The sequence below is a fragment of the Echiichthys vipera genome, assembly GCF_963691815.1.
Source record: "Echiichthys vipera genome assembly, chromosome: 6".
NCBI classification, from domain to species: Eukaryota; Metazoa; Chordata; class Actinopteri; order Perciformes; family Trachinidae; genus Echiichthys; species Echiichthys vipera.
Window position 1 is genome coordinate 14,241,233 of NC_139831.1, and position 15,401 is coordinate 14,256,633.

General features: G+C 40.4%; 1 protein-coding gene across 2 annotated transcripts in view; it reads right to left on the bottom strand.

Moving 5' to 3' along the window:
* mid2 (midline 2) overlaps nt 1–5,835 on the bottom strand; it is a 159,244-nt gene extending 153,409 nt beyond the window's left edge. For both annotated transcript variants that reach the window (XM_083914915.1, XM_083914912.1), the window contains exon 1: nt 5,582–5,835. The gene's annotated coding sequence lies outside the window, so the exon portion shown is untranslated. The remainder of the gene's footprint in view (nt 1–5,581) is intronic.
* Nucleotides 5,836–15,401: the final 9,566 nt, after the last annotated feature.

Below are 15,401 nucleotides of genomic sequence, written 5' to 3' on the forward strand. Positions count from 1 at the left end.
ACATCAGCGGCTTGCACACAGTGGCGATAAAAACTTGCCAGTGGCAGAAACGTTAGACAGACCAGGATCTTAAGTATGTTCCAGTCCTGTGTTTTGTAAACTTTGGTGTTAGGGGGATTTCCATATGAAATATAGCAAAAATAATGTAATTGATCAAATTTAACTATTGATTTTTTTTCTGTAGAGGCAGTAAGACACTGGCTACTACAGTACAAACCAGCTGCGGTTAGAATCAATGACCCATAAACATCGGAAAGCCAACTGTTTGTCAGTGTTTTTGCTGTCAGTCTTTAGAGGGGGCAGGATATCCTACTGTGTGTGTGTGTGTGTGTGTGTGTGTGTGTGTGTGTGTGTTTGAGGATGAATGCATGCACATGTGCATGAAGGGCACGGAGGAGGCAACAGTCTCCCACAGGAGGAATTTATTTGAAAAGAGCCTCCCATGACCTGGCATGATCTCGTCCCCTCATTCTTCGGTGGGGGTTGTGTATGCATATGTGTGTGTCTGTGTGTTTCTGCGTGCGTGCTTGTGCATGCTCAGTGTGGGGGATTTGCAGATCTATCTAACGGCTGCCCCCTCCCCCCCACAGAGGATAGGACTGCACTCCCGCCAATGGCTCGTAGCTTTATTCTGATTGACAGCTTGGTCCAGCTTCTAGTCAAGAAAAAGTCCACAAGCAAGGTCCAAATACCTGACTGCCGAAGAATCACACTGCATCTGCCAGGAGATGACAAAGACGAAGCTGCTTTCCCCACACTGTTCCCAAGTAAATGCTGAACCACCAATCACTTTCCGCCTCCTTATCTGTCTGCTTGTTGTTTGTCAGCACAACACTGTAAGACCTACACTTCTCTGGACTCGGCTGCATGTGACAGTTTGACAGACTGTCAGCAACAAACTGAAAGGCAGTGGGATGACACTGTCACGGTACCCTTCTGCATGCATTTTAAAAGAACATCTTTAAACCTTCACCCTTTATACTCCATTTTCAGGCCATTCGTACATATAACAACGAAAAAGTAATGTGCACTAATTTGCGTGTATTGCACGTAATTATTGTGTGTCTTCCCCACAGTGAACGCATGCAACGTCGTATAAGACGGCGTGTCGGCGCATAGCAATGTAAGTTGTGGGGCATGGCTGACACTTAAAACACAGGGCTTTGGGGGGTTCAATTCCCAGCTGTATACTATACCAATCCATGGCCTTTTTTTTAATGATCCTAACCAAGTGTTTTTTATGCCTCTCCCTAACCGTCACCTTTTGTAGGCTAAAATCATTGCATTGTTGCACTGCCGGTTTCGTGATTTTTACCTTCCGGTTTCACCCTGTGGTCGGTCTATGTGTTTGTTGGTACGAATTTCTGTGCTTTCTTTACGTAGCAGTTGCTACGAACGCATTCATGAGAACACGTTGTCATTTTTGCCGTAAACTGTTCATACTGTACATACATTTAAAGGCCTGCAGATTTTTTGCAGTACTTCAAAGGTCATAAGAAGGTAAGAGACAAAGGTTCATGATTTCAGAAAAGGTCATATGCTCAAATAAATAATATAAAAGGCAATTAACCTTCCATCAATTTTACTTAAAGCCTGGTCCAACTGAACACTGATTCACTGTTGCACTCCTGTTATTGTTTATTCCACTAATGAGGCAAAACTACAAGAGACTTGCCACGTCAGTAAAAACACCCCCACAATCCATCTGCTAAGATGCCCACTCATCAATCAGCATGGCTCTTCCACAACCCATCGAACGCAGCTTGAACTAGATGACCCTCATAATTGAATATTAAACCCCCAATGAGTGGCAAGGCAAACCACTTTGATGCTGATTGGAGGCTGTGATGTGTTCTTTGCTAGATACTGTATATGTGTGGGGTGTTGTTCAAGGCACCCTGCCTACCCCAAGGTTATTCTGTCACACTGTCATAATTTCGATCTTTGGGATAAGAAACTTATCTACTGACACACACCCACACTCACACCAGGGAACACAAATCCATGCATGAATGTACTTGGCAGGCACTTACATAAACACACATGAAAATAAATGGTGGTATTGTGGAAAGGCTAAAGAAATTGGCTTCTGTTTAGTTAAGTGAAGAAATAAATTGGCATCAATTCATCTTGCTGAATAACAAGTGGGGAGGGATTTAAATGCAGAAATAGATCTGACTAAAGATTAAGGAGCAAACCGTGACTCTGCAAACAAAACGGTAAGAGGAGACATAAGGAAACTGTATTTTTCTCACCTTCATAATCTGCTGTATGCAATGGATGCTGAGGCGGAACATGATGTGGGAGGTACTCCTGAAAGGTTCAAAGGACGCTTTGTGTATCGCTACAAATTTGCATTCAACAAAAGTAAAATCCTTTTTTGCAGCGACAGAGATGCGACCACAGACTTTCTAGGGAGGCAAACAGGGCTTTCACGCCTGTACAGTACATTTTGACATGGTGACAAGGAAGATTTTTTTTAAACAAAAAGTGAGCTTTCAATGACTATAAAGCAGGTGCTATATAAATACTGGTAAAGTATCAGAACGCTCAATCAACAGAAAAATATACACAGCCTGTATTCAGAAACTGTGCCTTCAAACAAGCTGTCAAAACTTAATTCGCATGATATAGGATCTTTAATCATTTGAAAAGCATTTCGTTGTTGCTGTCATAATCACTCATTTTTATTATTTTGGTATGTGTTTATTCCATAAACTACAGAATGTCTGACAGCTGCTCTGCGGAGTAATACAGTGCTCAGTACAGTTGTGCTTATGCGTAGGAATACGTGAAGAAAATGTTGTGCCAAAGGACAGGGCTGTTTGATGGCAAGGTAAAGCGCAGGAAGTATACTAAATACAGCATACACTTAACCTGATATTGATTTTTTTAGGTGGGCGGTTTTTTCTGTCTGCTTCTCCAAACTGGCAGCTTGCTAACCATCGTCTACTGTAGGTAATACACTGACTATTGATAAGTACTTCATATAACCCCGATTCAAAATAGCCAAACTATCCCTTTAAGTTAATCAAGAAAATATGTGAACAAAACCAATCAGACCACAGCCTCCATGTTTCACAGGAAGCTGGACTTTTATCCTTGCACCAACTTTAGTAAGGCTAAAACAACATATCGAGCCCCCTGCCGTTTCAAGAGGCTCCCTTTGAAAGCACAGCCAAGAGGCTGACTTTTTGAGAAATGCCTCATTGAGACTCAAAATGGCATCAGCTGTTGACAGAAAGTCCAGCATATAAACATCCCTGGAACGAGCGTCCTTTCTGGCTAGCTTCTCCTTGACGACAAAGCGATTCAAATGTACAGAGAACATCCCTGTGCAAACAAAGAGTGTGACCAATATCTTTTAAAGATGAACTGTCACAGGCAGTCACAACAAAACTGGGATTGAGATACTTCCTGTTTACATCAGGGAGTAAATGATCTCTACACAATTAAGAGTCTCTCTTACTCATCAGTGTTTATAGAGATAATCTAAAATGAGCGAAAGGGATACTGTATTATGACTAACTCATTTTTTTCAAAAGAGCAGTAATTATGCATGGCTGTTAAATTGCACTGTATGTGGGTCAATTACATCTCTACTGCATGGTGGCTTTACTGTGGCATGGTTGTAGGATTTCAATTTTTTGATGGTTATTATAAATATGTGAAGAAAATAGAAAAACATAAATGCATTTAAAAGACAGACCACTCTTGAAATTGCTTCAAAGTAAAGTCCTCAGTCCCTTCTTAAAATCTGTTAGTTTGCTTTTCTTTCTTTTTTTGTCAGGTACAACACTGTGCAGTAGGTGTTTACATCTATTCTTGGACATCATTGCAGCTGCAGCGTAGACACAGAATGCCAAGCCTCTGTCATAGCTATAATCTCCCCAGCACATTGCTGACGCCCTGTCTTTCACTTAGAAAAAGGCCCTACTCTTGTCATTATAATGTCTTAATAATTATCATTTAACGGAGCAACTGGGGAGTAAGAGAGAAAGAGAGAGAGAGAGACACACTCACACACACACACACACACGCACACACACACACACACACACACACACACACACACACACACACACACACACACACACACACACACACACACACACACACACACACACACACACACACACACACACACACACACACACACACACACACACAGGGAGAGAGAGATACAAGCAGGCATTGATAGACTACTAGAGCAGGCAGCACCATGTAGATGCATGATGAATGAGGGTGTCAGCTGTATTCAGCCAACTAGCAGCGCTGTCTCTGAGAGGGTTTGGCCCCATGCGCTGAGACCTGTCTCATTAACCACAGTGATCATGCATTAACAAGGAAGTGAGAGAGCTTGAGAGAGAGAGAGAGAGAGAGAGAGGGAGAGAGAGAGAGAGAGAGAGAGGGAAAATAAACCATGTTTCTAAAATATGAGAACCACCAGTTTTTCAAAGTAAAATAGCTGTCTGCATTAAACATGATCTTACTGCTGGTCAACATTGCTCTGACAGTATATCAAACCTCTGAGCACACTATGTCCTTGATTGGGGCAATATCACACTATTATATTTAATTTTAATGAATTAATTGTTATATAATAGCGTCAACCGCATATTTAGAGAAAAGGACACTTTCTTGCTTCTATTGTTTTGGTGTCTTGCATTATTGATGTGGGGCTGTTATTTTACATTCTGCTTTTCTGAAGCGTCCACAGTACCTCCACTGTCACCTGCAGCATTATTCCCACAATAACCACTGACATACTGTCAGAGCCTCAAAATGATGCCTATAAAGGGACTGTAGGGGCCCTATTGAGTTCATGGTGATCTCTATTGGTACAACTATAAAACTGATATTCTTTTTTTAATACAATAAATAAAAAAACAGCAAACATGCAGTCCAGTCTCTGATGACACCAATCGTCTGTATAATGACTTTTACAAATGTGTTCCTAGTCATCATGGATAAGGAAAATGCTCAGCACCTGCTGAATGTTGCTCTAGCTTGCACTAGGGTACACATGGCTGGGAGTCAGCTCAGGTTTATGACCCTATAGTAGTACACTATGATGGAACTGATGAAGGAAATGTAAAAAATAAATAAAAATACTTTCAGCAAGCCTCAACATCATGTCATAGAAAGATCTAACTCAGCAAAGCAAGCTTTCAGCCACAGCATCCAAATATCACAGATAAACTCTCAGTCTCATACTAAGTGTAGTTTCAGCATTCTTTAAGGGTCACTGTGCATGTGTACAAGACCTTTTAAAATAAAAGTAACTACATCAATATTCCAAGTCCATGATGTAATGCTGACGCACCACATACGAGATTTTCGAGGACACCTTTGCTCTCTCGCCTTGTTCTCCAGTCACACACTTATTGTTTCGGTCGTCTTGCACGTTTCTGTGCAAGTGGGAAAGCACTTCGTGCTGATATGGTTGGTTATCAAATAGCAATGCAGTATCCTTTGACAAGCCTTGCACGGTGCGCAAACTAACTGTTTTTATTTTAGCCAGCTTGCACGCTAATCTGTCTATTCCCTCAAAAACCAACAGGAATTAAGCACAGCCTACCTCGGTTCGCCGTGAGAGCTCCCCTCTGTTGACTTGTAGCAGTGGCTGGCAACAATGTGGCGCTCGTAAAAAGATTACAGTCGGTAAAGCGCAGAAGTTTTGACGAGTCGGGGACTGAGGGGGATCACGCGCGGATTGTTGGTGCCTGACGGATCTGTGTGTCACTCACAACTGTGGAGTGTTTATGACAACGCCCCGAAATAAAACTGATCTGGTTGATTCGCCCGCTCGGATCATTAATGTGTGTTGAAGATGTTGCTGTCCAACTCGGCTGTGCGCAACGGTGCGCTTCCTCCTTCCCGACGTGGTCCCCAAACTACACGCTCCCCAAGGACACGTGACCAAACCTAAGGGGACGGGAATAGCTTCGATTCCCCCCTACGACAGCAGGCAGCAGCTGGGATCGGTTGCACCGCTGCTCGAGTGCCCGCGCAACAAACCCGAGCTGTGCGCACCCATTTAGTCCTCCTCCACTCGTCCTCCCATCCCCCTGTGGCCTCACGGTGTCGCTGTCATTTTTTTTCTCCTTAAGGTGCACTGAAGGCAAGATCTCTATGTGGAATTGCACCTGTCCCATCAGCGTATGGAGGCATCATTAAAATAGAAACAAGCTTGATCAGTCACTTTAAATCTAAATAAAATCACAATCTTTCCTAGATGAAAACAGTGAGATTAAAGCAAATAACTGGCAAAACAATCACAATTTTTTAACTCTCGATAATGTTTTCCCCAAAACCTCAGCTATTATTGTTGCTTATTTAGACATGAATATCCAATGTTACAGATATACCTATGACTCAATGCGAAGTTTTCAGGGGCTTTAAAAGCAGTAATGTGATAACTGAGAATAATGTTAGCACCCAGCTTACTGTGGCTCTGTGATAGGATCTGCAACTCTTTAAAAAAATTTTTAACAGAGGATAAAACTCACTTTTTGATGATAACTCTGGAGCATCCTTGCTGAAGTCACAAAAGCTTTATTGATGATACTGCCGCTCCAAAAGCCCTGAACAAATCAAAAACTCAATATAAACGTCTTTTAACTCAAAAACATGACAAGCTATGATAGGGTGCTACAGGTAAACATATGTAGGCTAACTTACAATGAATTTAACTACTGTTAGCGTTTTTTTTAACCACACGTGGGCTTTGATTGACTATAATCAACAGAAAATATAAATACAGTCAGTGACACACAAAGTGTACCTCTAACCATCAAGCATGCTTCTCCCCTTTAGCTACTGGCAGGTCGCATAGCAACCCTTACTAGCTTAACTGACACGCACTCACCCAACTAAACAAAACAACAAAATACATTATAATGTCGCTTACTATCAAATACAATAGTACAAGGAAATGTTGACCAGCTCTCTGTCTTTATCAGTCAGGTGTTAAACCAAACAAAAGGCACGTCTTTCCTTCTTTTGGAAAGCCTTTACAATGTAGGCTAACTAACGGGACACAAAAAACACCTAAAAAATGAACACACATGAAAAACAGAATTTACATTCTAAAAATCACCCTGTAGACCACTTCACAGTTGTAAACACAATATATTCTAAATGTGTCCCGGTTTATTTACAGTTTACAGTTCAAGTCAACAAGGAACAAGACTGTTGCAATGAAATTCCATTGAAAAGGTCTATTTGCATGTAATTACCTGTATTTTGTTTGCACTTCTGTTATTCTCTTCTCTTGTAATGTTTTTCTATTTTTCAGTGTCACTGTCCACAGTACAACTGTGAACTCTTTGAAGTAGTTATATCCGTAAACAGGGTTTTGCTGTAAGAGAGTAAGAATGCTCACACCTAACCTACCCTGCATAAATATTACAACAAATAGGCTGGACACTGTTGTTATTGGGGATGATGATTAATGGATGCAGCAGCAGTGACAGAATAGTCTGGATACTGGATACCCAAATGCCTTGCGAGCCGCAACAGCAACACAGGTGTTATCATGCAAAATGTGGCAGTAGCAGGAACTACCACAGAAGTGTTTTTGAGTATTACAGTGTTTTTATGTCTGTCTGTGGCGTGTGCGTTGCAACCATGCAAGATACAGTCAGGAAGCTTTACAGGTGTGTAATTGAGAACAAGATGAAGGTTATGTTCAAAAAATTGGTTTGACTCAAGCAAGGGGGCTGGAAGTGAGGGATACCAGTATACAACTGGGCAAACACCAAGCAAAAAAAATCATCAGAATATACAAGTGCCAGTTTGCAGACCCTGAAGGATGTGGCTTTAGTCATTATCAGTGATTTAACTGCAGTATATCCTGACCATTCTTTAGTTAAGTACATGTAATGGTAATGTCTCAAACATATGATCCTAGTGCGTTAAGTTGCTCTGCATTTGCGGTGAGGTACAGTATAGCTCTGTGTGAACATGCTTTTCACACCAATTAGCAAAGCAGCCTAAACACAACATATCTTCTGTAAAGTTGTTGAAGATATGTTATTTTGTCAATGCAATTTTTATCTATGCTTGACAGATGCAAGTTAATGCAAACAGAACAACAACTTGAGACCTTAGAGGCTCAACCCACCTCCCGCAGCAGCTTGTGGTCACATTTTTGAAGGTGGGTGGATGGAAACAACATTTCTTGTGCGCTCATTAGCCTGCTGTGCAAATGCAGGAAGGGCAATGCCACATCATTACTGCTGTTTGCACAATGGAAAAAAACTGGTTCTAGGATGGAAACCTTGGACCTGTGGTGTAATAAGATAATAATTGTCACATCCAACAATGGAGTTTCAGCTGCTTGAAAGCTGAGAAGCAGAGAAGTATTGTTTTTTCCTTCCATGACAATATAGTAGGGATAAAGTGAATACTTTTTCAGGCAGCATTGATCAGAATGTCAAAAAGACAAAGGGCTGGAAAATGTGTGCATCTTAAAGGTTGTTGCAACTTGATTCGGTTTCCATGGAAGCCCGTTTGAAACAAGGTTATTGACTTGAAGATGAAGGGGAAAGGAGTTGTCTTTTCCATGTAGATAACCTAATGTGGGTGTGCTCCTGAGAAATAAGGTTGTTTTTTTTTTGCTAAATGACTGCCTTCAAACAGCTCTCAAATGCAAATGGGACAGATGTCAAATAAAAGAGCTGTACAGTCATACAAGTTGTCATCTTAATTAGTTCCTCGGTGACAAGGTACCCATTCAGTGGTGACAAGAAGGACAACTTTATGCCAGAGGAGAAACTGACAGGTGGTCTTTGTCTCTCTCTCTCTCTTGCTCTCTCCCACACACATACTGCCAGTTACCATTTCTGTAACAAAGATCATTATTCATTCAATTTTGAATGTGCCCTGTTCAGTACACATCACACTGTTTCCCAACATGCCTTTATTAATGTAGTCCATTGAAAGATCAATCTCCATTTGTCCTGTAAAATCACACCCTAGAAGAAAGATGGAATACAAAAGAAATTCCCAGTGGAAAAGGAATACACACTGGGGAAACAGCAGTGAAAAGGAGCTCAATGGAAACCCAGCAATCTGCCTCTCAGCATGCCTTGAGAGGATATATGAATATTCACATACGTTCTGTGAAATTGGACACATGAGGGCAAAGGGACTCTGTGGCTCCTTCCCCATCTTGCATTTACAGTATGTTTATGAAGGAAATTGATAAACTGGATCCCCTGGGTTCAGCTTGTCCACTGGACTTTAGATCTTTACACTGGACTTTTAATCACTAGCTAGGCAGGTTTTTCCCTGACAAGGTCAAGACAGGCAGATGCAGAAGCCACTCCTGACCTGATTGTAGAAATGTGCTTTGAAGAATGAAGAAAAAACATTTCTGAGGCCACACTGACACCTAAAATATTGCTCTATTTTGTGGACTAGCATCCCAGCATCTTTCATGAACTTGTCTTCTACAGCTGAAAGACTGTCAAAGAAGTGTATTAATCCTTTCAAATAGCTCAGAGATGAGTGTCTTTCTTTATCTTGTTCGTGTGGAGCTTAGACATTGAAAGCATTTGATGTTGCCCTTAAATGTCCTCTGGCCCAAGCAAAATATGTTAGATACAGAAGAGGCTTTAAAGGTTCCCCTTTGGAGCATTTGACAGGCTTGTGCACGAGCATTAGAATGCAGGAACCATGATAGACTTCCTGCCATCATTATCAGCTACTCAGCTGACCGACGGTGGTGGTAAGAAAATTATGTTCCCTTGCAACGAAAGTGCATTCTCAATTACGTTTTGACTGAGGCGTATTTTATCTCGGATTACGTTTGTCTTTGATACATCACAAATACATTTCTAATCAAAGTTTGCATAGGGAGGTCGGGGTAGATGGGTGGAAATTACGTAACAGAGATACTTATTTTGAACAAAACCATAATTTTTTTCTGAACCTAACCAAGTAGTTTGTTTAGGACCATATATTAAAATAAATGAAGTATTTCATGACGAAGGATATACAATCACAACATTTAGAGCTCAGGATCCACACAATGCATTTTGGTGATAAACACCGAATAAATCAAACTTTTGTCTGCCCTGCGAAAATAAGACCTCTTGGTTTTATTCCAGAAGTGTTTTACAAAAAAAAAAAAAAATTTTTTTGGACCAAAAGAAGTTCTCAGTCTGCTAAAATTACAAAATTAGAGAACTACTTATGTGTTTGTTAATCTGGACCTTGGTATCTTTAAAGTTTTTAACTAACAGTGGAATAAAGGTCCTCCTACTAAATTAATGAACCCTGACCAACACGGAACCCTTAGAGGTCGATTAAGAGTATTTAGTAACATGTGCAGATAAGTGACAAATTGCTTTATCTCTTACAAAGCTCTCCTAATCTACATAGAGATTAGCCCAAAACATATTGTTAATCATTGCAGGGCTTATGAATAGTTAATTGGGATAAGTGAGGCTGGGGAAGAGTAATAATTAATGAGACGGGGTGCAGATGGGACGGTATGGGATACTTACATACATTTTGTCCCTGAGAATGACCCATTTTTGAAGTTGTTTAGAGTATGGATAAGTTTAGAGTCAATTCAAAGAACACAAACTTACACAAAAAACATAAAAGATCCATGATGTTGCATGGACATACAGTATATGCAGTAAATTATAAGCATTCTGACTTGAAGCTGTTGGAAATACTGCATATATAAATCTTCAGCACTGAAATAACTGTGTGTAATCAATCAAATAAACTGTTAACACCTTGACACACAAGTTCTAACCGCTCTTTCAATTTGTTTGCACTGTTTTTATCCTCTATGCAGCTAATTTAATTGAAAAATTGAAAAACAGGAAAGGGTTCGGGTTCATGTGCCATACAATACACATGTTAAGAAGAAGAAAAATATAAAGAGATGAAAAAAAACATGGCCATTGGAAAAATTTGAAAAAAAAGAGCAATGTTTGAAAAATGGCTTGTTTAGTTACAGATTGCAATCAGAATAGCCTACGGGTTTGTCAACTGGGAGAAAGTTATCTTGCTTTCTGCAGACATTTACGGCTATTCCGATGCATTCAGATACATAGCTGATAAGACACTGACAGGAATTTGGATGTGTCTGACAATTTAGAGAGATATGAAGTGAGGTAGATAAAGGCAGTGCTGAGTCTGGCACTGAGCTCTAAAATGGCAAACACCTTGGCATAGTTAGCAAACTAGGTGCACTGTTGAAGGATAAAGATGAAAGAGATGAGAAGACGAATAAGTAAGTGCGCAAGCGAGTGCGAGTGTGGGTGAATCAAGCTGGTGAAAGAGATCAACCCACTAGCTTGTGGTACAACCCACTAGCTTGTGGCCTGATTTAAAGTCTTGTAGAAAAATCCTTTGGAAGTTCAAAGTATTTTCCCTTGATTGATAGATTTGGAGATTTCTCAGTTTTGAATGATTTAAAAACACTCACATGTTTTAGCCACAGCAGTGGCTTTTCTCAATTGAACCTAGTAAACGTCATGGATGTATTTCAAGGTATACAGGACATACTCGTATATTGTAGGCCTAAGAGTATTCATATGAATGTACAAACATCTAAATACGTGATGTTTGCACCTATTGTTTTGGTAAGAACTGATTAAGTATTTGATAATGGAGTATGCCTTCTCTGCATGGGTACTTTTAATTATCCTTTATGTGAAGTCACATAAAGTCACAATTGAATTGAATTGAATTGAAATTAAGTCCTGTTCTGTATATGTTTATAAATAGTTGTGTTTCACCTGCAGCGGTGGATTCCATTCTCGTGTGGGTTATGGTTTATTTGAGGATTGCAGGGAGCCAAATCTCTCTATACCGAGCTCCAACAGTAAGAAGTGAGCATTTTGTTTACATGTGAAGAATAAAAACCAGCTGGGAACAGTAGCAGAGGCTAACACACCCCCATTTCATTCTCAAGCTGATTGAATGTCCCAGTCCATTGCTCCACACTACATACAAGCTGTCTCATATGCGCAGGATAAAACTTTTTCCTCGGCTGCAGATGCCTGAGGGGGTGGTCTCACGTCAGTTGAACAGAATATCTGAGCATCTGCTCCTGCCTGCCTAAGAAGCATCGTCAGTTAAGGAAAGCTTGAGGGATCTGTGATTATCTCGGGGCCCTGTCTACGACAAGAGTCCTGGTTGGCAGTGGCCCACAAGGCAGTGTCACCATCCTGAAATTGAATTGGGAAGGATTTAATGGGTTTAAAGGCTTTGGCTCTCAGTGTGATGGAATCAGATAGGAGTGAAATCGCCAAGTTGTGACAGGCAGAAGGCTTGGCAGTGGAGCACAAAGTGAAAGAGACAAGAGAAAGATCTGAACACAGCGAAGACCAACTGATGGGAAGAAGGTGATTTTTCTGATTAAGTAAAGGTCGTTTTAGGTTAGTGTCTCTGCTGCTTCAATTCTGCATATGATTACATTCATCAACCATATAAACTTATAATTAAACATCTGCCATACAGGGCATGCTCTTACAAAGCAGATTGAAGAGCCTGAAACTATTCATGCAGTTTCCATTATTACTGACAATGAGACTGTAAGAAGCTCCAGTGACTCCAAACAAGGTTAATTACCATCCATTCTGTTTACGTGTGTATGGAATTCAGCTTTTAACGCTGAATTTCAACAGGAAGGTCAATATCAAATCACTTTTTTTTGTAATGCTCTTCTGGGAAGAATTTAATTAACATGATTATTTTTAACCACTGAATAAAACCTGCGCCCAAAAAGGATGACGGTTATTGTGTAAAAAAGGACTCTTAACGGTCGGTCAATTATGGTTTCACCTGAAAATTAAAAAATCTGCAGAGTTCATTGTCTGGAAACTGGATAAATAATGCTCTAGAGTTTTTGGCCATTTTCAAAGGGGTCCCTTGACCTCCAACCTCAAGAAATCTGAATGAAATCTATGAGTCTTCCCTTTACAGACATGTCCAATTCAGTTTGGCACAAAAATACATTTAGTTTTTCTGATTCTGTGTTATTTTCACCATTTCCAAAATGGTGTATTTGAATATCTTTGTAGACTGGGGTCCCTGAACAGTCTTGACATTGCATAAATTGGATATGACCACAAAGCTGAGAGGCTTAATTAGCCCAATTGTGTTCGCATGTGATGATGTTAGTCCCCAAAGTAATGATTTCATTGTAGTGAGACCTTTTTTAAAAAAAAACAAAAAAACTTCACCTCACTGTATAAAATGAGCTGTTGTGACCTTTAGTATAATCACAGCCTCATGAAACTTTAAAGCCACAAACAGACATGTCCTGTAGGGCATTCAGAGGATGGATGGCATCCAAAGTATATTGACAGTAAGGGGATTTCTGAGCAGTTTCAAGAACAGAACCGCTGGCCATCAAAACGCCAAAATATGTAGTTCCTGCAGAAATCTCCAAATGTCAAAAGTGTTTGAAACCCCATCACACCATCACACCATCAATTTTTTTCTATGGCATTCCTCAAGGTTTTGGTTTCTTAATGTGGTATTTACAAGGGATTTTTGACCATTTTTTAAAATCAATTGTTAGTGATAAAAAAATGGTTAAATGTAGCATAAATCTTTGTAACAAATGGTATCAACTCAGAAATTGCTGCAGCAATTTATGAGGCATAATAAAGCATGAGAATGGGAATAATAAACTTCCATCATAAAGTTCTAAGCCCACTTTCACAATTTTATTTTAAACAATTAATTATTAGATTTTATGTCAAATAAATCTTCAGGTTCCCAGCTTTTAGATGATTATGTGGAAAGTGTGACTGATTAAGGGATGTGAGCGATGTCAGCCTCACAAATACAGTATAAATGAGGCAGTAGCTTTGCAGCAAAAAGCAAAGAAAAATATCAAATATGTGACTCCGTAACATTGGCTTCAAATTGGGTCTGCATTTTAGTGCGCCACTCTCCTACAACCTAATCTGAAAAGAAAGCATGTGTGGCAGGATTGCGCTGCTTGATTCATGATTAACTTTGACATCTCCTGAATGTGTCTCTTTGATTTTGCTCTCGATTCTCAAACAGACCCAATCAGTCATTTGTTTGGAAAGCTGAAAATACTATAAAGCTTTTGATCTAATGCAAAAAAAAGGGAATGTAATACCTCCTTTAGATTTCTGCATGCATGGCAGCTCTGCAGACATTGTACTTCAAAGTGACCATCAATGGAGAGGAAAAACCGGGCCAGCGTCTCATCTGTGCTTTTGTGCATCATGCCATCCACTCGCTAGAGTGTGGGTGAAGGAAATGGAAGTGACAAAATGTATTCAATAGTGCTGCACACTTATTTCCAGTGAAAGATGGGGTTTATAGAAATAATTACATCTAGATAGTGCTGCTAGCCCTAAGGAGCTTGTGAGCTTGTGCCACTGCTGCAGCAGGTACAAAGTGACAGCACATTTACTTGAACTCCCTGGCGTCTTGCCTCCTCTGCTCCGGACTGCCCCCGTCTCTTTGTCACACCATTCCCACTTTGCGGACCCATGGGCTCTTAATGAGAAAAGGACACTTGCTCTCCCTGCCCAAACCTTAGGGTCATGACCACCCGTTGTCATGGTTCCCCGACAATCTCCCAAGCTGTCAGTCCTCCAAGGATTGACTGCCTGCATTCAGCTTGCCACAGAATCAGCTGGCCTGGAGCATGACCAGAAGACATGGGAGAGAAAGAGAGAGAGAGAGGGGGGGGGAGTGCATCTTTATCATAAGAGTGATAAGAATAAATGTACTGTAATACACATGAGCAAGTAACAGGATCCACAATCCAGGGAACCGATATAATGAATAATGTCCTCCTCAGCATTTCATGGGAGAATGCCTTTACATTATTTGAACGATCGTGGGCTTAAAAGGCCAAAGTGAAACAGAAGAGGAACATCAGCTGGCTTCTTTATCAATTTACAGGAAAAGAAGTCTGATTTAAATGAGCATTCCGGCGAGTTACTGGCAGAGACAATAAGAAAAAGAGCTGAAATTTGTAGCAAGCTTTCCTTTGAATGTGATGGGGAATGAGAGGACTGCACATGAGAGTTGTTTGCCACCACACCCCCAGCAACCCACAGCGCACAGAAGACGATCATGCTGTGTTGTTGGACAGACATCAAAGGCAAAGGCCTCAAATAGTTTCTCTGTCACACTGGGTGACCCAGCAGCACTTCGTGTCCTCCATATGTACACAAATAAGACCATATCCCAAAAACCCATGCAGGCTCTCTAATACACATACACACTCAGACACTAGCCGTGTTTCTTTAACATATTTTTATGTACTTATGTTATTAAGTATAGCATAAGAAAGGAAATGGCCAAAAAAGATGCAATGAACTAATGAGCTGTTGGTTTGACTTCTTGGATATACCCATAACATGCCTTTGTTT